Below are 23,800 nucleotides of genomic sequence, written 5' to 3' on the forward strand. Positions count from 1 at the left end.
ATAAAGTCAGCCCAGCACTTGTCAAGCTAAAGATGAGAGTGGTACACCCAGATTGGACCCAAGCAGGACCAAAGCTTGGTTAGCAGCATGAACAGGTAACTCAGACCCCCATGACCCCCCCACAATCTACAGCAGTTGTAACAGCAGCCTTCCTGTACTTTGCACCTAAGACTAGCTGAAGGAGGTAGAAAAACCTGTCCATGGCCTCCTGTCACAAACAACCAACTATGACTTTGAGTAAGAGAGAGATGGGAATATCCAAGAGATGGAAAGAAGACAGTGCACTTGGACCAGAGTGAGAGAGTGAGGGGGATGGCACAAGATGAGAGTGACATATTGAGGAGTCATATTATACCAAGTCAGAAGAGGTGCTGTGTCTTATTCCAAGAAAGATAGAAAATATTTGAAAGGTTTCACACAGAGTTGAGACATGATCCAATTAATGTTTTAAAAAGATTCATCTGTCCTGCCTGTGGTGAATGTTCTAGAGGTGGGGCGAGAGTGGACCAGGAAGATTGTGGATTAATAGCAATCCAGATCAAGACAGGACTTCAGCCTACCCTATGAATGGGTTACATTGTCTATCCTTGAGTGGGATGTAGCTGTGTAGGTGGATGACACAGTCTCTCTCTTACAGCTCACATTCCAGTATCTGACATTCTGACCAACTCACTTTCCAAAATACATGTGTTATGGTATCCATATAACTCAGCAGGATCAGTACACATGTAATAGTAAGTGCTTATCCTCTTAAATATCACTCCCAATATCTTGTCTTTTGAAAGCCAACTCCTATAGTGAATTTCAGATTAAATATACTCCACATGAAACTCTGCCCCTAGTTCCATATTGAAATAAAACAAGAGAACCACAGTAATGAAGGGAATTAAATCTCTGTGTATATATATCAATATATATGGAATTTCTTACAAAGGGCTGAATGCAATTAAAAGAAAAGAAAAGAAAAGAAAAAGTTCCTACTTAGACATGCTGAGCCAGTGGGGTTGCCTGGGGTGCTAGCAACAGGGCAAAACTTCCCCAAAGAATAAAGAAACCTTAAGAACATTCCTTAACCATGCATTTAGTCCATAGGATTACTCTTTAGAAATAACATCAATGGATGATAATAACATACCCATTCCAATGAAAGCCTTTTGCTTCAGTTCTTATTTACTCTCTGTTAATGATGTCAACACTTTGAATATTACAGTTTTCCAAGAGAGAAAAGGAGAAGCATTCATTTGGATAAACTAGACTCAGAAATTGTTGTGTGTTAAATGAAACATACCCGTTACCCATGTATGGAAAGAACTCTAAAGGAAGTTTTAAAGACATAATCAAGATTTATATTAAAATAATTTCTTATTTATGTTTCAGTATTTTTCATTCATCTTCCCTTAATGGTTAGGAACTTAGAAAATATACGACTCTAGTGATACAGGGGCACCTGGGTGGCAGAATCAGTTACGCGTCCAACTTCAGCTCAGGTCATGATCTCCCAGCTCGTGAGTTCAAGCCCCACGTTGGGCTCTAGCTGACAGCTCAGAACCTGAAGCCTGCTTTGGATTCTGTCTCCCTCTCTTTCTGCCCCTCCCCGACTTGTGCTCTGTCTCTGTCTCTCTCTCTCTCTCTCTTCAAAAATAAATAAAACATTTAAAAAAACTAAAAAAAAAAAATGCAGTGATACTGTCAGGTTGGTGGTATCTCAATTAGACAGTAAAAGAAGGGCAAAGAAAAGAAAAATTCACCTTATGTGAAACCATAATATATTTTCCCTGAATTCTAAGATTAAAATGAGTTGCACCCATTCATTAAATCCACACTTAATGTTCCAAATTTTGGGGGGGAATCCAACTGTATATTACGGAGAGGCCAAAAGTTTGTGAAGTTTTTAAAATGTACTCTTTTTATTTTAATATTGAAGTTCTGTGAATGTGGGTTCCTTTGGAAAGATATTAAAATATTCTTAATTATAATCTTGACAGAATAATTGGGGCTTAGTGTTTTGGTGACAAATTATGCCATTGCTGATTGGAGCTCTAGCTTCAAGTTGGGAAAAAAAAAAGACATAGGATAAAATACCTTCAGGGACAATTCATGCAAATAGCTGATAATGTATTTAAACCACATTCTGCCTTAAATTTGTTTGGAAATGAGGCACAAAATGAACCAACTCGAGTTAAATAAACATCTCATGAACATAAAATATATAAAGTGTGTTTACATCACCAGCATTCTGGGGTTTCAATCTCTCACGGTTCAATGCCTTAATCATTGCCTTCCTTGTCTCTTTGTGTTTCTGACTGTGAAAGACATCCTGGCCTCAGCAACCCGGGGTTTATCATGTGTCTCAGAACTCAGGCCCTTGAGCTACAGGACAAATCACAAGAAAACTCATTTCTAGAATTCTGATGACAGATGAGCTGAGTGGATGAAAGGTAATAAAACAAAGTTCTTACAGTGGGCTCTATCCACTGCTCTAATTCCTTATAAACCCTCTGCCCTCAGTCTGATGTTATGCTTAGTAATGGTCCCTCCCCATGACATCTCAGGGGATATCTGCCTCATCTATCCCTAACACACACACACACACACACACACACACACACACACACACACACACACACCCTTCTCCTTCTTCTCTGTTTTAATTAGAAATTTGATTACTTCCATAACATGTTTATTTTTAAAAGCCTGGTTATAGTGGTTAATTAACTCATAACCTGAGAATTTGCTATAATCAGAGATCTTTGTATCTTAAGCAATTTAAACTTTTTACCTCTTTTTATAAGGGCGAACTATCCCAAGTCCACTGTTTGTTTCAAGTCCAGTGAAATTTTAAGTTCTGTTTGCTAGCCTTTTATTAAATTTTATCACAAAATAATAGAATATCAGAGCCATGACTTTTGAGACTGTATGTGGTATTCAAAAAACATTTTATGCTCATCTTAAAAACTATATAAATACTTTAAAGTGGAAAACATAATCCTGCTATCCACTATTTTATGTCTTGGCATTTCCTTTTAGACTCTGTTTAAAGGCCCACAAATTTATGTATGTACAAGGCTTTTGAAAATATATGTATGTGTATATACACCCATAATGATACATATGCTGTTATTACACATTCTGCCTTTTCATTTAACCTTGTATTAGGATAAATTTTTATATACTCATAATAGTCATAATTATCATTTTAAACTACTTTATGTCTATTGACTTGAAATGTTACCACTTAGCCATTTTACTAGAATAAAAATTTTAACGTTTTTTTCAATTTTTCATGGCTGGGAAAAATTTCGGTAATCACAGATAAGGCAGTAAATACCTCTCCACAAATAACCTTTCTTCTGTTGAGTTAACATTTTATTTCTTAATTATTTTTTACACTTTTTTAAAGGTTTATTTCTTTTTGAGAGAGAGAGCAAGAGAGTGTGAGCAAGGGAGAGGCAGGGAGAGAGGCAGAGAGAGAGAATCCCAAGTGGGCTCCATGCTATCAGCACAGAGCCCGATGTGGAGATCAATCTCATGAACAATGAGATCATGACCTGAGCTGAAACCAAGAGTAGGTCACTTAACCAACTGAGCCACCCAGGCATCCCTGAGTTAACATTTTAAAATAAACTTTCTAGTTTGAAATAATTTTGATTTACAGAAAAGTTGTAGAGATAACAGACAAGTTCCCACCTACCCTTCACCCAGCTTCCCCAAATGTTAACATCTCACATGATGATGGTATATCCGTAAGATGTAAAAAATGAACATTAACTAAACTAACTGAACAACAGACTCTAGAGAGAGGTACCAGGTTTTCAACTAACACCCTCTTGAAACTTTTGGCTTATGTCTTTCATTCGTTCTGGAAAGTTGTCAGCCAGTGCATTTTAAAATATTGGCATACTGGGGCGCCTGGGTGGCTCAGTCAGTTGAGCGTCCGACTTCAGCTCAGGTCATGATCTCGCAGTCCATGAATTTGAGCCCCACGTTGGGCTCTGTGCTGACAGCTCAGAGCCTGGAGCCTGTTTCAGATTCTGTGTCTCCCTCTCTCTATGACCCGCCCCCATTCATGTCCTGTCTCTCTCTGTCTCAAAAATAAATAAACGTTAATTTTTTTTTTAAATATTGGCATACTAAGGGCACCTGAGTGGCTCAGTCAGTGAAGCGCCTAACTCTTGATTTGGGCTCAGGTCATGATCTCGTGGTTTGTGAGATCGAACCCCACATCGACTCTATGCTGATAGTGTGGAATTCTCTGCTCAGAATTCTCTCTCTCCCTGTCTCTCTGTCCCTTCCCATCCCTGCTCAAAAATAAATAATATAAGTTTTAAAAATATACTGACTATACTCCATTCTCCTCTTCTTCTAACTTCTTGTTCATATATGTATCTTAAATCTCTGTCTTTCTATGTTGCATTTTGGCCCATATCTCCATGTTTACCTTTTAATTTTTTAATTCCGTTCTCTGCTGTTTCAATCTGCTGCAGAGCTCATCTGAAGTTTTTCTTTTCTTTTCTTTTTAATTGTTGTATTATTTTTACTTCTAGAAAAATTTATTTGGTACTTTAAAAAAATTTGTAGTTGTCCTTTATAGTTTTATATTCCCACTGGTATTTTCATGCTTGCCTTTTATTTCTTTAGATATTATCTATTGTGTAACAAATTAGCAAACTAATTAAACTTAGTAGCTTTAAACGACACATATTTATCAGTTCTCAGTTTCCATCAGTCAGGAATCCAGGTACAACCTAGCTGGGTGGGTCCCCTGCTTCAGGGATCCTCACAAGGTCTCAATCAGGCTATCAGTCAGGGCTTTACCTATATCCCGATGCTTGACCCATGTGCTTGTTGCTGGATTCAGTTCCTTATAGGCTGTTGGATCAAGGGCCTCAGTTTTTCACTAGCAGTTGACTGAAGGTCACACTCAATTCCTTGCCACATGAGCCTCTTAAACATCAGAGCTTGCTTCTTTAAGGCAAATAAGTCAAGGAGGCATGAGAAGGTGTGGCAACAGACACCCATAATCATAGAAGTGACATTTCATCACTTCTGATGTTTTCCATTTACTGGAACCAGTACCCATATCTGGCCCTCCCACTCAAGGGGAGAGAATGATGCGAATGTGTCAATACTAAGAGGTCAGAATTGTAAAGGACCATTTTAGAAACCTATCTATCACAACTAAATAGTTATTTTATAGACTCTATCTTGTAATTTCAGTATCGGAAGTCTCTTCAGGCCCCGTTCTGCTCTGGGGTTTTACTTCCTCTCACTCACGGTGACTTGTTTCCCTGCATGTTTTGTTATTTTTGACTATGATCTGTTCATTTTAGTTGATTTTATATACGGATTTTTTTTAAGGTGTAGAATGAAAGTAACTCTCTAGAGTCAATTTTCATTTGCTTCTACCTCGTGCCTATGGGAATTTCCAGTCATTGTGCAATTAAGTTTTTATTTTGATGTGTTTAGATCAATAAGATGGTATAAATTTTGGCTGAAAACCTGCATAAGGGTTAGCCTAAATTCCAAATTAGGAGTGGTGATATTTTCTTCCTCTACTGTGTGTTTAGGTTTGTGACTTTGATTTCCCTTAATGTATCCTGTGCGATATGGGGACATGATTATTTTTATTTCATTATTTTGTACTGTGTATAGTCTTTGATACCCAAGTTTAATGGCAAGATACATTTGTAGACTCCTTACATTGGATATATTTTTTATATCCTGTTATTTATGTCTTTTAAAGCTATGAACACCAAGGATCAAGTTCACCCTGGTCAATAATCACTTTCAGAGTAAAACTTGCATCTAGTAATCCATCACATTCCTGCATTCCTACCTTCACTTATTGCTTTTGTGTAGAGGATTTTTCACTTTTCCTCTAGTTAATTGATGCATATAAGATTTTTCCCCCTAAGGTATTTAGTCATTTTCAATAAGATTTTAGACAGTTTCCTAGCCCAGGCAGAAGAAACTCAGAGAAGTGAAAAAAAAACTCATCCAAGATCACACCACAATAAGGTACACATCTAAAATTCAGACTCAGGACTCTGACTCCAAAGACAAAGTTCTTTGTACGTGCTTCCCTAGGAGAATAAAAGAGTTTTATCTTTCCTACTAACAATTTAAGGAAAGTATATTTATTTGTTTTTTTCAAGTGCTCTATTCACCTATCTATTCAGTAGCTGACTGTACAGTTCAAGATAAATCCTCAGTAGGGACTAGGCTGGAAAGTAACTGTTAGAGCTGATCATAGAAAGTGAGAGAGGAATTTTTGTTCGTTTTGTCTCTGGCTTCTTTTTAGTCAGTTTTTTAAACGGGAGAATGAAAAAGAAAACTTATTTTCCAGATGAAGGCTGGAATCCTGAGTCATTGTGTGATATACATACTTTCATTATACTTTTCCTAGCAACAGTTTCTTGAACAGTCGGGGTTTGAACTGTGTGGGTAAATCTATACGCAGATTGTTGTTAAATACGGTAGAGCACCATAAATATATTCCCTCTTTATGGTTTTCTTAATAACATTTTCTTTAGCTTACTTTATTGCAAGAATACAGTATGTAATACATATAACATACAAAATATGTGTTAACCAATTGTTTATGTTATCGGCATGTCTTCTGGTCAACAATAGGCTACTGAAAATTTTTGAAGGGTTGAAAGTTATACTTAGATTTTCAATTGTGCAGGGAAATGGTGCCCCTAACTCCCATGTTCTTCAAGGGTCATCTGTAGTTTAAAGGAAAAGCTATGTAGTTGAAATGCCTAAATAAGTCAGAAGATGGGGGAGAGGAAGGAATACCGGGACTTCAGGACTGTGCTGTTTTGGCTTTTGCTTCTGCCCATGAAGGCAATAACAATGAGGTTAAAACAAAACCCTCAAAAGAGACTACCTGTTGTTTACATGGTTGTCGAATGGTTTCTAGCAAAAGAAAAGCAGAAATCGGTTTGAGCCACTAATCGCTCACCTCCTTTGGCAAACAAAACAGAACAAGATAAACTCTCAAAGGAAGAAACTCTTCTGCCTTCCCATGCTTTTCTTAAGAAACATTCGGGGCACCTGGGTGGCTCAGTCGGTTGAGCGTCCAACTTCGGCTCAGGTCATGATCTCACAGCTCGTGGGTTTGAGCCCCACCTCGGGCTCTGTGCTGACAGCTCAGAGCCTTGAGCTTGCTTCGGATTCTGTGTCGCCCTCTCCCTCTCTGCCCCTAACTCACTCGAATTCTGTCTCTGTCTCTCTCAAAAATAAACAAACATTAAAAAAAATTTTAAAAAGAAAAAAGAAAACTGAGTGATAGGGTATTTACCAAAGAAGAAACAGATCTTGCATTAAACTTAAGTTAAAAAGAAGCTAATACAACCTTAAAGACCCCCATTGAGCATATGGTCCAACTTCTTCACCTTCTAGATGAGGAAAGACAAGCCCAGAGAGGGCCAGTGACTGGCTTGGGAATACACAGGGGGTTAGAAGCCAAGTTGGGATTAGCACTGCTGCCATCTGCTTCTAGTCCAATGCTGGTTCCACTCCTGCATTATCACTTGTGTAGAAAGGAAGAGAAATAACGTTCAGCATTTCAGGAATCAGCACATGTGCCTGTCCTCCTATATAACTGGTTTCCAACCTTCTTATATTCCTAGCAACTGGGTCCTGGTAAAAGAGACTCTATCCTTTTGCATTAGATGCTTATCCTTCAGAGTTTATTTCCTCATGCAGCTGAAAAGTGTATAAATGAATTCTTAACCCAGGAGGGTATCCATTGCAGCACACTGGCTCTTTGCTATCAAGGAGAAGCATGTGCCTCTAGTTTAACAACAGAGTGTTCATTATTAAATAGCAGACTCTATGAGCTATATAATTGACCTTAGGGCAATCCAGAATTTGCAAACAGAACTTCTGGTACAAAAGGAGAGGGTATGAAATCAGTGTCATGATGCAACAGCCATTCCCTGCAGCTCAAAGAGGAGGCTTTAAAGCATAGTCAAAGAGAATTAATATTTTCTGGGACGGATGCATCACTGGCTGCACAAGGTGATTTTACTGTGCATTATACTTTAATTATAACTGCGCCTTAGCCATCTGCTGTACTTCATTCCCTAATTATAGATGCAAAAAGCATTTCACAACTCCTACCCATAAAAAAAAGATCTGAGGGATTTCATGGCAGACTTGCTCTGAGCTCCTCCCTACACTCTTGGCCTGTGGACTCTCCCTTCAACGGTACACTTGAATAGACCAAGAAAATGTTTGTGATGCACTGATCGTGTCAAAAGGTCTGCAGTGTCTGAGCTTGTTCCGTTCACTAATTATTCTCTTCTACTGTTATTATACACACTTTGACCAGGTTCCTATGTCATGGTCATATGTGACTTCTTAGTCACATATCTTTCTTTTTATTTTGCATTTTAACCATTTTTATTGGGGTATAATTGACACACAGCATTATATTAGTTTCAGGTATACAAAATAATGATTTGAATATTTGTATGTATTGCAAAATCATCACCACAATGAGTGTAGTTAACATCTGACATATCTTTTCTGGATCTACTCTCCTCCCTAAAAAAAAATTAAAAATTAGTCTTTTTACTTTATTTTATTTATTTTATTTTATTTTATTTTATTTTATTTTATTTTATTTTATTTTATTATTTATCTCCAGTGCTATTGTTTTAAGCTTTTCAAACTCCTTCAGAGAACCCTACTAGAAAGCTATTGTTGTCCTCATTTTTTATTTCATTTTTTTCAATGCAGAAGAGAAATTTCCAGTGTTTAGAAATTTTCTTCAAGATGACACAGTTGGTCAGTGGCAGAATAAGACTTGAAACCTATCTGCAGGTATCAGTCCCCACTCTTTCCTACCCATCACTGTCATGCATCATTTGAAAGTGGTATTTAGGGGCGCCTGGGTGGCTCAGTCGGTTAATTGTGAGACCTGCTCTGGTCACAATCTCACGGTCATGAGTTCGAATCCCGAGCCCCGTGTCGGGATCTGTGCTGACAGCTTGGAGCCTGGAGACTGCTTTGGATTCTGTGTCTCCCTCTCTGTGTGCCCCTCCCCCTCCCCCGCTCACGCTCTCGCTCTCTCTCTCTCTCTCTCTCAAAAATAAAATAAACATTAAAAAAAATTTAAAGAAAGTGGTATTTAAATTCCTGTTGGGATAGAGGAGGTGTGCTGAAGCCGGCTCATGGTGTGTCATGAGAGCAAATTGCATTCAATACTTTCCAACCTCACAGTTCAATCATTCATGTCCATAGCTTCAAATTGGCCATGGTGGGAGTACAAAATCGCCACACACTACAAATCTGAGTTCTGCCTGCTTCTCTCTGAGCCAGGTATTGATCACTTACCAGAATCCACTGAATATGGGAAATAGATCTATGCATTCTCAGAAAAATAACATAATTTGGAACACAATGACCTCTTTATCTCTGAATTTGAATAGTGTTCATATGAATGCCACTCACGAATGAGAAAAAGCTCAGCTCTTCAACTAAACTTTCTCTCATGACTCTTTCAATATTCTAAAATAGGACAGTCACCTGAGAGAAAGAGGACTCTTACTCAAGGTGGTAATTTCAGAATTTTTTAATGAATCTATTGGCTTTAAAAGTTTTCATGGTTTTAAAAACAATCATCAGATTAGAAGCTTAGGTGCCCAGCAAGGCTCAAGATGATATAAAACTGTCCCAAAGCACAGACTCCAGGAAAATAACTGGTCCTTGGCCTCTGAGCTCATTCCCACTGGACACGAGAAGCTTGTGAGGAAATGCTTTCTGAAAGCTAGATTTGGGCATTTCTGAAGAAAAGGAAATGAGCACATGTGGCTTTTTCAAGGGTGCTAAAAAAAACAATTTAGAAATTCCCTATTTCCCTCTCACCAAAAATTCATGCAAATGTACACAAAAGCACAAATTCCAGATATTTACAAGATTGCAGTTCAAATCCAAGAGCAAAGTCATTAAAACACACACACACACACACACACACACACACACACACACCCTGCAAACCTGAGGTGAAGAAGAGTTAAAACATCAACTACGAAACCAAAAATAAGCACCGACTTTCTAGGCAGAATACGAAGCGTAAGCTTTTTACCAAACATCTAGTGCAAATCTCCAATCACAAAGAGAAGCACAACACTAAAATTCAGCACATGTTATACTGATTAGAGATTCAATTAGGTTCTCGATATAGCAAAGACAGCTGCATCAGATGGTGTGTATGCTTCCTAATGGACATTTGAATTTATATATGTGCTGATCTCAAAAATTTATTTGTGGTGACCTCAAAAGTACTTAGTCAAAGCTGATAGGAAGATTTAGTACTCATACGTAATTGCCAGATTCTGCAGATGTGTTTTTTCAGCCATTACTGGAGCTACCTTTGGAGAATCCCTAAAAGGCAAGTTTACGCAGTCAGTAGAGTACAGTGCTGACAGTCAGGAGTCTTAGAATAAAGCAGCCTTTAGAATGAAGGCTTTAGAGAACCTCTAAAGCAGTGGGGAGCAGTATAAGGAGGCAGTAGAGGGCGATAACTAAGAGAATGAATTTAGAAGCTGGACTCCTTGGTTTGTTCCCTACCTGTGCTACTTACTAGCTGTCAGACTTTGGGCAGATTAGCTCAACTTTATGTCGTTTGGTGTTCTCAATACTCTAAGTACTATAACAGAACTGCCTTCCTCTTGGGATTCTAGTAATAATGAAAGAATTACACATATAAAGTGCTTAGAATAGTATCCGACATGTAGTAAGTGTCTAATAAATGTTGCCTCTTGGGGCGCCTGGGTGGCTCAGTCGGTTAAGCGTCCGACTTCAGCTCAGGTCACGATCTCGCGGTCCGCGAGTTCGAGCCCCGCGTCGGGCTCTGGGCTGATGGCTCAGAGCCTGGAGCCTGCTTCCGATTCTGTGTCTCCCTCTCTCTCTGCCCCTCCCCCGTTCATGCTGTGTCTCTCTCTGTCTCAAAAATAAATAAACGTTAAAAAAATTTAAAAAAAAATAAAAATAAAAATAAATGTTGCCTCTTAACCCACTTAACCTCCTCACTTTACAAGATGAAATACTGAGCCCTGAAGAGGTTAAGTGCATTATTTGAAACGACATGGAAAATTAGAGGTAGAATTGGGATTAGAACTCATGACCTCTTTACCACTGGTCTACCACCTTCTCCAATAGTGCTGAATATGTTATTTACACGTATTCAGTTAAACAAGTATTATCAAACTCTTCTGGGAGTTAAGTTTCTCTGAACACTCCCTCCTATACAAAAGTAAATAACAAATTTAATTTTCAAACAAGGTCTTATGACTCTGGATGAATTGTTTCCACCCTTTCACATGCTACTGCTTCTCCGTTATGTGTTTTTGGAATGGTATCTTATTCATTTATTTGTGGAATAGGAAAAAAAAAATTCAATAACAACAGTAACAGAGAAGATCCCAGAAAGCTTATGTATAGGCATGATGTAAAAGTGATTCGATCATGGTTTGCATTCAAAAGACAAAGAGGACAGAACAAATGAAGTACAAAATTGGGTAAACAATTTTCAGATTCAATGCACACAATGAACAAGCCAGCTACCAAAGAGATTGACATGGGGGCTTGCTCTGTGTCTCTCGCGAAAGGAAATTCTCCTGACAAACTATAAAATATGGATTAGCACCACAGACCCTATAAATGGTTTGGCTTTGGTAAACTCCTTAATCTGCAGCCCTGAAAGCAGCTCATAAAGAAGAAGCTGCCAGACCTCACTGAACATTATAGTCACTGCTACTGTTCCTGCTGCTATTGCTATCAACCATGTGCATTTCCTATCATTATTCATTTTGGGTGTTCTTCCACTTCTGAAAGAAGGATTGTACTTTTTAAGTTTTTTAGTGTTTATTTATTTTAGGGAGAGAGAGAGAGACAGAGTGTAAGCAGGGCAGGGGCAGACAGAGAGGGAGACACAGAATCAGAAGCAGGCTCTGGCTCTGGGCTGTCAGCACAGAGCCAAATGCTGGGCCCAGACTCATGAGCCGTGAGTCCTGACCTGAGCCGAAGTCAGATGCTTAACTGACTAAGCCACCAGGTGTCCCTGAAAGAAAGATTAATTAATTCGTTACTTAATTCATTAATTCATTAATTCAATTAATCCATTCTTGGTAAGTATCCAAACTTGTTTGAGCTTTTCAGTCTTTGCTTTGCTGTGGTCTCCGTCATCTTAGCAGTTACGACTCAAAACATGGGGAACTCTCTCCTGGATCTGCCTTCTACTTGCTGTCTCCCAAGACTTAGTTAACTCAGCTTGAGACTCCCAGGTTCCTTGTTATAGAAGCAGGAACTCTATGAGCCTGGTTTCAGCCTCTGTCCAGACTATTCAGATGGATGCCTCACCCCTGAATACGGTCTTTCAGGTTTGTTTTGTGTATGTGTGTTTTGTTTGTTTTGTTTGTTTTTGTTTTTGTTTTTACTTTATACAGCTCAGACCACAGGCCAGGCTGGATTAACAGCCGCCCCCTCCTCCACCCCGAAAGGCTCTGGAATTCTACTTCAGGTCCAGCCCTCTTGTTCTCACTAGACAAGATTTAGCCGAACATGGTTACTAGCGGTATTGCTATAGCTTTTTATTAGCCAGGTTCATATCCTGGTCTCAGAGTGCTATGTGATGCTTCACCGTGTTGTAATAAGCTTATGCACTATAAGCCCTGTGCTTCTTTCTATTTTATACAGATAGGATATTCTTCTCTGACCTTATCTGACTTGAGGTTCATAGAGCTTGTTGCACCTGTAGTTTTATGCCTTTTACCTGCTTTGAAAACTAGCCGAAATTTCTTCCAATATTGCTTGTTTCTCTGTCTTGCCCTCTTTCTCGTTCTTCTTTCTGTATTCAAATTATGTTAGATTTTTACAACTTGTGTCTCATTTGTTTCTTAGATGTTTTTCTTTATTTTTCATCTTTTTTTTTTCTCTTTTGGAACTAAGATCTAGTGATTTTCTACTGACCTGTCATTCAGCTCACTTATCTTCTATTGTTTTGCTTCTAATCTGCCACCAATCTCATCTATTTCATTTATAAGTTTAGCTTAGTATTTTACAATTTCCATTTAAATTTTTATAAATTTTAAATTTTTGGTGAGATTATTATCTTTTTTCTCTATACTCTTCTATAATAATCCTAGTTATTTATAAGTCTCTATTAACTATATTATGGTTTATATATAATAATATGTAATTAATTATCTACCTTTTTCTCTAAGGTTTTCATCATTTCAGACTGTTTTTTACTATGTTTTGTAATTTTTAATTTGCTTTTAGATACTTTGGGTGAAATATTTTGGAGATTCTGAAAAATGTCATCTTCCTCCCAATAGGATTAAGATTCCTCAGGCAGGCAGACGTATCTGCACGTGATCTTCATCCTGTCAAGGACTGGCTTTGAACTTCGTTAGGTTAGGTCTATTTCAGCTTTGACCGTACTTTGAAGGCACAGCGCTTACTCTTAACCCGTAGTTATTTCTTCCAGCCACAGTACTTTCTGGGGTCTCAACTGAAAGCCTGAATATTGACCCAGGTTCCTCCATCTTGGTTGGATTGGGGCTCCAATATCTGTGTTCCCAATACTTCATGGTTATTTAGATCTCTGATCCTGTATTCAGTCTCCATGCTACTCTTTCTTTTGGGTTTCTAGTCCTGCACATGCCCAGTTTTAGAGTTGGCCAATAACTCCAATGAAATATTTATATTATATGTTGGAGTTTGCTGGTAGGGCTTCCACTACTCTGTGATATTTTTTTACCTTCAATTCTAGTTATTTGGTAGCCACAAAGTCCAACCTGTGGCTCCTCTAACTAGTAAGAGTAGTGCTTTCTATTGGAGTTCTCCACTACTCATCCCCAGATGTCCTGCAGTGCAAACTAGAAGTTTCATCCAGGGAAAATGACAAATCAATATTATGCTTTTTTTTTTTCTTTCAGGATTCATAACCCTGAAATTACACCTGCATTATTTGGTCTTAAATTTCTTCTATTAGTTGTTTTATATATAGATATAAAGTATACATATTTTGATAGGTACATTTTTCAGTAGAATACAAACTTTTCTATCAAGGCTGAAATCTAAAGCTACAAGGCAACTGTAAATATGTAAACAAATGTTTATTTCATGATCCCTATATAACTTAATTTATTTTCAATTTTAATTAAATTTTGAGATGGCTTAGAAAAAAAGGCCTTTTGTGAAATTTGTTTACTAAATAGAAATGAAAAATTCAGTTTGGGCAAAAATGAAGTAAGAAAACATATAAACCAGAAGGGTTCACATGGTTCTATGAATATGCATCATATTTGGGTCTGAGTTTCTAAGTAGCCTAGGCAAGAAAAGAAACATTATCTAATACATAAATTTCATTTCCAAAAAGGAGAGAGAATATTTTCTACTTACACAGAAAATATGACTTTTCATAATATGGAATATTTTACTATTTTTAACCATTTATTTATCTTTGAGAGACAGAGAATGAGTGGGGAAGAGGCAGAGAGACAGGTAGATACAGAATTTGAAGCAGGGTCCAGGCTGTGAGCTGTCAGCACAAAGCCCAACGCAGGACCTGAACCAAGGAACTGTGAGGTCATGACCTGAGCCAAAGCAGGACACTTAACTGACTGAGCCACCCAAGGCCCCTTATATGGAATATTTTAAATAAAATATTTTATGTGAGTCTTTCTATAAATGTTTTCTCTAAAATGCCATAATAGTTTTTATATTAAAAGCCGAAGTGTTGTCATTACATAATAAAAGAATAAATACATACTTGTTTGCATCAACACCAGATGACAATGGCCAAACATTTACCAAAATCTGAAAAATAATATAAACTTCTACTATCTTGTTTTTGTTATATTTTCCTTTTTTACACCTTTAGAAATTCCAATAAAATATAAATAATGAATGCAAATCCATATTTACTTCATTATGCATTTAATTTTTACAACAATATCTAAAGGCATTGAGGCATTGAGGAAATTTCACCATACGTATGTGAATACTAGTCTGATATACTAGTATGTAGGCAGACAGGCATCAAGATATCAATCAATTGCTAAGAGAAAGATTATGTAGAAGGAGTCTGGTCAAACTTATCCCATGCCATTATGAGACTGTCCTCAAGGTGGATGCAGCTGAGTTTCTTCTACCTTAAGTATGTTTATGCTTGTTGAATGAATGGATGTACAAATGAATAAATAAATAGATTAAAAAATGAATATATTTTGGCCCCACACTTGAGGACAGTGCTCACCTCGCAGATGGGCATTAAATGACCCCAGCTGTGGGATTTGGAGAGCTTGGTGGGTGATAAACCATCTCAGTACTCTCCTTTCCAATTTTATCGGCATCTTTTATAAGCCATCTGTAACATTACAGTGATACCTCAATTAACAAAGCCTTTGGAACAAAGCTCCTTTATAATCAAGTTGGCAGCAATGACTAGCTCATAAACATGCAGAGCATGCTACCATGTGTCATTCTGCTCAGTGACAATGTTCCAATTAAGCTGCATGTATGCACATGGCAAAATATTGTTGTGCACAGCTACCATTGGCAAACACAGCCAATAGAGCTGATCCCAGTATTCCTGTGGTATTGTTTAGCTTGTCCTCCCTCCCTGGCGTGTTTTTTTTTTTTTTTCTGATCTCTGTTCTGCATTTAATGCTCGTATCTCCTTCTGTTCTCCTGCCATTTATCCCAACCTTATCAAAAGAAAAAGAGGAGGTCCCGTGGATACCTCTTCATACCTGTGGCTTGCCTGGCTGATCTCAGTTACATCTCACACTTGTGCACTAGCTAGAATACATTCTGTAACCATGCCTGCCAGTAGTGCTGGGCATGGGTGAGGAATGTTTTACAAAGAGCACTAGAAAGAGCCTCGCGTGTTCTATGCCCCAAAGGCTCCGATGCTAACTCCCATGCTCTTCCGCAGCCTTTGTTGCCGAGCCTCAATTTCCACACTTACAAAATAAGATTGATGATCTCTAGGCATCCTTCCAGATACAACTTTCTGGTATTCCAAATCCATAACAGAAAACAGATATAAAAAATTAACTGCCTCTCTCCCATCTCCAAGAGTGGTAAGAATTGAAAATGTCAGTTCTGGCTGATGGTGTTTTATGGTTCTGAGTCACAAAAGAAAACGGATTTCTTTGATATATGTCTCTTAATATATAAAAGATATCCTCCCTGGGATGCTTAGTAACCCCTTCAGGACAAAAAAAAAAAAATCAGAGAATTATAAAACTAAGTGGCGTGACATCACTGCTATCTTCTCAGAATCTGGGCTGAAGTTTCAAGAGTCAGGATGTGATTCACCATTGTTCTTTTCACCTTGCTTCTGCAGTCATGGAACCATGTATCAAAATTTTAGCCTCCATCAGCCTTTGTCCATGAGTTTTTGTGTTAAGCCTGTCTTGTCCACTCATTTCGGGTACATAATGAGTGAGAGAAAAATTCTGCAGTAATATGCTATTGAAAAGCAAACAAGTCAACATGAAGTGTTGTGAACTGTCAAGCCCAGCTTTCTCCCACTCTGGTTGTCCTCCCCTCCCACCAGCCCCAGGCATTTGGGAAGGTGGATAGAGGAAGTCTAAATACACTATTTGCTGTTACAGGAATAGTCCTGTTGGTACTGCAACACTGGGCGTTTTGCCTGTAACTCCTCAGAGAGAATATACCAAGGGCTGTCCTTGAGCTCAGAAGGTAAGGGCTTCAAAGTTGGGAAGTATGCTTTCACGGATGCTAAAATATGTAAAGGTATTCTTTCTTCTCCTTTCCAGTTATTCTTCCCTTACTGGGTTCTGGAATCTCAAATTGATAAGGACCTTATAAGAAATGTTATAAATGTTCTTTCTGATGGCAGAATCTTCCACTCCCCTTTGAAATAAAACCCAGCTCTTTCATGAGCATTCTCTTTCATATGGAACTCACTTCACAAGGCAACCAGCTCCCTTTAGACATAGCATCAACTCCAGCAGAGTCCTTTTCTCTGTGTTAAAGAGAAATATGCATCACTGAAATTTCTACCCAATAATATCCCTAATCCTACTTCACGGGGCCATAATTTAATCCTTTCCCTTGCTAGCCCTTAAATAATTTTAACACAGCAAGCAAATTCCCTAAAATGAAACTCCTTGAAAATTTCTCCCAAAGAAGGAACTTGAGTTATAGAATTGGTTTAGAGAGGAAATGAGAATAATAGGGATGTGAAAGGTGTCACAACATCATCCTTCTTCTTCTTCTTCTTCTTCTTCTTCTTCTTCTTCTTGTTATTATTGTTATTGCTATTATTGTAGATGGAGTAAAAATTAGCAAGAAAGAAGAGAAACCTTCAAGTTCTCACATCTTAAATGAGTTGGTAAGTCAGTTTGATTCAGCAAAAACAGCAAGAGTCAAACAGCGGTTGGCAGGAGCTCTATTTTGGCAAGGGGATACCTCAATTTCACATTCCCCTTGTTTACTCCAGTCTCCATTAACTCCCTTTGTTGCCAATTATCTAAAATAAAAGTTCTCCTGCAAGTTCACCGATGACTGGAACGAGAAGAGATAAACTGGTAAACTTATAAAGTGACTAAGGATAGATAAGCTCAGAGATAAACAAAGGAAGGCATAGAGAATGACACATTCAGGGCACAAAGAAGTATTTTCTACGTAAGAAAACAAGCCACATCTAATACTTCAAAACTTAAAAGGAACAACTGAACTGCTCTGCCTTTAGATCATACATCGAAATGCAAAAGCACAAAGGGAGAGTAATGTGATTAGCAGACACATGGGTGAAAGATTTAGGGCTTTTGTTTTCCCCCCAACCAGAATGACATGATTATTTGAAAAATAGTATAAAATGGCAGCTCCATCTATGGTGGGGTGTTCCCAAATAGAGGCAGTAGAGTGTGCTGTGGTCAGATCCCACCAAGGGTATGGTTCTAGCTATCATGGCTTTCAAAGAAAGTAAATATCCTGGAAAGTTTTAGGGGAGACTTGATTAGGTTGGTAAGGGAACGAAGCTATGCCTTCAGAAAGAAGATTGAAGGCTCTTGAGGATGTTCAAGTTGGATCAGACAAAGCGCACGAAGAAATGTGAATGGTTTTTCTGACAAAGAGGAATTAGAACTACTACAGAGAGGAGAAAGTTTCAGGAAGCCAAAATAAGGTTCAATATAAGGAAGCACTTTAGAAACAGTAGGCGCTATTTACCAGTGTAGTAGGACATCGCACACAGTAGAAAATATGAAGCTGAGAGTCTGTTGATGGGGATGCTTTAGGGTCAAATTCAGGCATCAGGTGAACATTCTAAATCAGCAGGTCCTTAAAATATAAAACTTGACCTCAGAACAAGATGGTACCTTAGATTTTGAATGTGCTGTTGTCTTAAGACAAGCCTCACCTAAGTAGGAGAGAGGGTCCTCGACTAGAGTTCTAGTTTACGCTTTCCATGAAACAGTTTTGTGACTGTAGACAAATTACTTTCCTTCTCTGGACTTGTTTTTCCTTCTGCAAAAGACAGACATTTATACTTAGATCAGTGGCTTTCAAACTTAAAATATTAGCCAGAAGTATATATAACTAAAATAATTTTTAAAAAAATTAAATGCACTTGAGTTGCAGTAGGGATGGGCCCTCTTTTTTCCCCAAGGCTTCTCAAGGCAGCCTCTGCAGGGGCTCTTCACAATTCCTTAGGTTCTAAGCAGCATGGATTGATTGTAAGTTATCTCCCCACCGATCTCTGAGAAGCTATAGTTTGCTGTTCTCAGTGTGATCCAGTATTTCTTTTCTTTTTTAATGTTTATTTTATTTTTGAGAGAGAGAGAGACAGAGACAGAGCATGAGTTGGGGAGGGGCAGAGAGAGAGGGAGACACAAAATAAGAAGCAGGCTTCAGGTTCTGAGCCGTCAGCACAGAGCCAGATGTGGAGCTTGAATGCACGAACCGTGAGATCATGACCTGAGCCAAAGTCGGACACTCAACCCACTGAGCCACCCAGGTGCCCCCAGAATTTCTTATTTCATAGGACAAGAGAGAGGACTGAGGGCTTTGAAAGCCATCAGGAAAGTGACTTCAGGAATTGAGATAGCACACATTCAGACGTAATCCCCTGAACATTCTCTGGATCTCACTGTTTCTGAGACTTTGTTTATTCTTTTTCCCTGGTCTGGAATATATTTCCACATTTTTGCACTGGCCGAAATTCTATACACTCTTCAAAATCTGCCTCACATTTCCTCCAGAAAGACTGCTTACACAAGTCCCCCTCTCCCCTCTCCTTCGCAATTTCTCAGAACACTGCATTATATTCTTGCTTCGTTATACCAGAGGATCCACAAACTGCTTAAGGCAGCACAGTGTAAAGTGCTTGGGGTTAGAAGTCAGAGCTTCTCCACTTGCTGATCATGCAAACTTGGGTACTTCACTGAACATCATTAAGGTTCAGGGTCTTCATCTGTAAAATGGGAACGGTGCACCCATTCAAAAGGGTTTTTGCTGTGTGCGTGTGTGTGTGTGTGTGCGCATGCGTGTGCAGATCAAAAGAGATAATGCATGCAAAATATCTGGCAAGGAAAAACCTGATGTTATTAATTCCACTCAACATTTCTTTTGCCCCAGAGGAAAAGAAATTTAAGCATTCCTTGGAGAGGATGTTTTATTTTTGTTTTTCATGACTTAGATATCTCTTCCTCCTGTAGTCCTTTGACCCAGTCATTGTTCAATATTTAGAAACACTGAAAAAAGTAAATATATATATTTATGGAAATATATATATATGGAAATTATGTATATATATATATATATATACTCACATATACACATATATATAAATGTATATATACATATATATGTGTGTGTGTATATATATATATATATATATATATATATATATATATGGAGGAGGAATGATCTCCTTTATTAGCAATGCTTTATAGAGTGCATGTTTATATGTCTGATCTATTTTGATCCTTACAGCACCCTGTGGTGAATAGTATTGTCATCCACTCACAGGTAAGAAAATGGAGGCCAAGGATTGTTTCTTCCCCAAGTCACTCACTAGTTAGAAAGGAAGTGATATGCAAAACTGGTCCTTCCTTATTCCAAAACTCACAATTTTCCACCTTGTTTTGCTGCACAAGTGGACCTTTCTTGGTTTCTGCCCTTGGGAAAGTTTTAATGCTTCCTTTTAGTGTGGGTGCTGGAGAAGAGTGATATCTCACTCTAGATCAGAGACGACAAAGAACAGCCAGGGCTGCCTCATCCTTACAGGAAACGGACTAACAGTCTTGCCTCATGAGTGGGAATCCTTCCTGGTAGAACTGCTCTGAGACATCAGGATTTACAGCCCTCTCCCGTGGGAATAGCCGTGTTCCTCCCTTGCTCCCCAAAGCCGTATGTGAGGAGTTAAACTCTTCTCCAAGGGAGTTCTTTCTTTGTTCTAGTTTTGCCCTTGCTTGTTTCTAGATTGATCCACAGCTCACTCTCCACCCCCCCAATATCCTAGATTTTGCAATCACCCTCAGGCCTTTTGAGAGAGAGACATGTTTCCTCATGGAGTTGTCCCTACAGTCCATTAAGGGCTGTTTCCCCTGGCATGGTTGTCCCCTAAGCCCTTGGCTGAGACCCATAGATCCAGACTCATCATTGAAATAAGCCCAGGCAATTCAGCAACCCCAAATTTGGGAGGTCTGGGTATAGGAAAACCCATAAAACTCTTTATGCAACAGTTGCTGACAGATTTCACCTACCTTCCTTCACCATGCACCCAGCCGCCTACACTTGGCCCTGATATGTAGTCCAGGAGAGTAAGCACGTGCTCCTGGAGGGGGAACTTGGCAACAACCCTTCCTTCCCTGGGGCATGGCTGCAGATTATGCAGAACCGATAACTCACCACTAAGAGTGCACATCATGACGGCAACCATTTCAGGCAGAGACGGGTTTCTTCACTCCAGCTGAATTCATGGCATAAGAACAGACTGCTGGCTCCACCGGGCCTTCCCAGGAGCACACTGACCTTTGTTCCTCTGGGTGAAAGATAGAAATATGCCCACAAGCTACCAACAGCAGATCCCCATTAGCTTCTTCTCTGTCTTGGTTTAATTGGGGAAAATGGCAATCGGAATTAGGATTGAAACAAACACATGAGTTTTGCAGGAACCACTCCCTCCTAAAAAAACTCAGAGAACCATATAATGATGAGGAAATTTCAGACAAAGAGCATGACAGGACAGAAACATCGAGCATGGTTCTTTCTACCTATTCGACATATTCAGCAAAGTCCTTGCTAATCTCTTATATTCTAAGTGTTTTCAGAAGTCATCGTACTGAGCTTATGCTAAGTGTGTATTGAGTGCTGGGCACATACTCAGTGAGTAAAAGAATATAATACAAGTAGAAGACAGCCAAGACCCTCTCTTTGAGAGGTTTCAAAACCAATTGCAGAAAACTGCATGCAAAAAAACAAATTTATAAGAAAGTTTAGATTATGTGGGGAGATGAAAGCTGCACCCAGGACAGACATATTATAACATATAAATTGGGGCTCTCATCCTGGCTCAGCTGTGTGACCTGACAAGTCTTTTCCTTCACTGGTCCTCAGTCTCCCCCATGATAAAATGGGATACCAGAAGTATAATTTGTGAGGTTGTTTCTAGTGCTAGCATGCCATATGTCCCCTCCAAGAAAGCCCATGTTTCTAAGTGGAGTGGAATGAGCCCTGAAATGACAGGAGCCATTGATCCCAGCACTGGCCTGGCCCTGGGTCAGTGTGCTATCTTGATATAACTGCCTTTCACTCCCCAGGTTTCTGCTTTACCATCTCTAAAGCATCCAAGCTGGAGAAGTTCTGTAAATTCCCTTTCCTGTATGCCATTTAATGAATCTAAATATCCTATCTTAAATTATTTTTGATAAAAGTATCCATTTAAGCAAGAAAAGAAAGGAAAAAAAAATAGACCCCCTGAAGGCACCAGATTGAGTATTTGATGTTATTCAATTAAATTGGTTTTGACTGGAACATAGCATCTTTTGCACAAACAATGACTCAGAAAATTAATTAGCCTCTGCTTTAATTAAATAATAATTCTGTTTAACGCCAATTAAAATACCACATCTGAGTCAATTCACTGCAGCAAGGTGTATTTAATGCAGGAAACATGCTCTTTTGCCATTTGAGCTGGGTTGATGACTGAGGCGCTGGGGCTCTTGATTTCTAGATAGGCACCCAGGGGGCTCCCACCACAGGATGAAAATTTCCAGAGGCCATGGGTGCAGCACATTCTGATGAAATCTTGCATACCTTAGCTTTCTTCATCAAATTTTTTTTTTGCAGTCCTATTATTAGCATTAAAGACACAGGAAAAAAAAAGTCTAATAACAGTGCTGAACTGTCAAAATGCATTTCCAGAAGCCAAATCATTTTTGCTCAGTGCAGCATCATTCCAGAAAACTCCAGTTACGACTGGACTAAAGAGATTTTCTAACTTTGCTGAACTTTAGTATGGTATCACCTATTAAGTCCCTGCATAGTTGACATAGTGGGATCACTGAATAATAATAATAAAGTATCCCCTGATGTTGCAACAGACATAATCTTTCTCTCCTTTGAAACAACATGGCTTTGGTTTATGCTGGTTTAAGGGAGTCACTATATCCCATATTAGATTTTTTGCATAATTATGCTATACCCCACTATGTGTATTATTTTCTTGACTCACTAGCTATGTTAATAAAGGTTACACTTTTAAAAAGTGGTTTATAATTCATAAGATTTTCCCATGCATTAATAATAATTTTGGAGTCTCATAAGAACTTTTGAACTTTTGTCAGGTATCATTGTCCCTTTTTGCAGGTAGGAAGATTAAAGTTGAAGGGGTTTCAGTAGTTTGCCTAACTTCACAGATCTAGGGCACCCCCTAACACCCCCTTCCCCACCTTTTCTTTTGAGCCTGGACTTGTCTTATTGACTTGTCGGACCAATAGATTTGGCAGAGGTGACATTCTAGGACTTCCAAGGCTAGGTCATGAGAAGTCTTGCAAGTTGGCCTCCTGGAACATTTCTCTGGGATCCCTGAGTTTCTATGAAGATCAGCCACCTGGAAGTCACTATGCTGGTAAGGCCACACATGTTATGCTTATTAAATGTCCCAGTCAATCTTAGTCTGCCAGCCATCACCACCAAGGTATGAGATATGTGAGTGAATCTGTGTAAGGACCTGGAGACCGGACATCTGCCAGTTAAATACTATTAACTGGTTAACACCTCAGTTAACACCATATAGAGCAGAAATGTTGCTCAGCTGAGCCCCAGAATTCCTGGCTCACAAAAGAATGAGATTTAATAAAATGTTTATTGTTTTAAGTCTCTTAGTTTGGGGGTAATTTGTTACTTAGGGATAAATAACTGGAACACCAAATTATAAAGAAATAGGAAAGGAGATCATTATAATACTATGCAGTCTGCTGTTTGTTTCTTAAGTGAAATTAGAAGCTAAAATTTATGAGGCACCTGGGTGGCTTATTCAGTCAGTTAAGCATCTGACTCTCGACTTCGGCTCAGGTCATGATCTCACGGTTTGTGAGTTCAAGCCCCACATTGGGCTCTGCACTGATGGCACAGAGTCTGCTTGAAGTTCTCTGTCTCCCTCTCTCTCTGCCCCTGCACTCTCTCTCCCTCCCTACCCTCCCCTCTCAAAAATAAATAAGTAAATAAACTTAAAAAATAAAGAACCTAAAATTTATGTCATGGTACCATAACTATTCCTTTTCCTCCCAAATCCAGAAAC

The sequence above is a fragment of the Panthera leo genome, chromosome C2, assembly GCF_018350215.1.
Source record: "Panthera leo isolate Ple1 chromosome C2, P.leo_Ple1_pat1.1, whole genome shotgun sequence".
NCBI lineage: Eukaryota > Metazoa > Chordata > Mammalia > Carnivora > Felidae > Panthera > Panthera leo.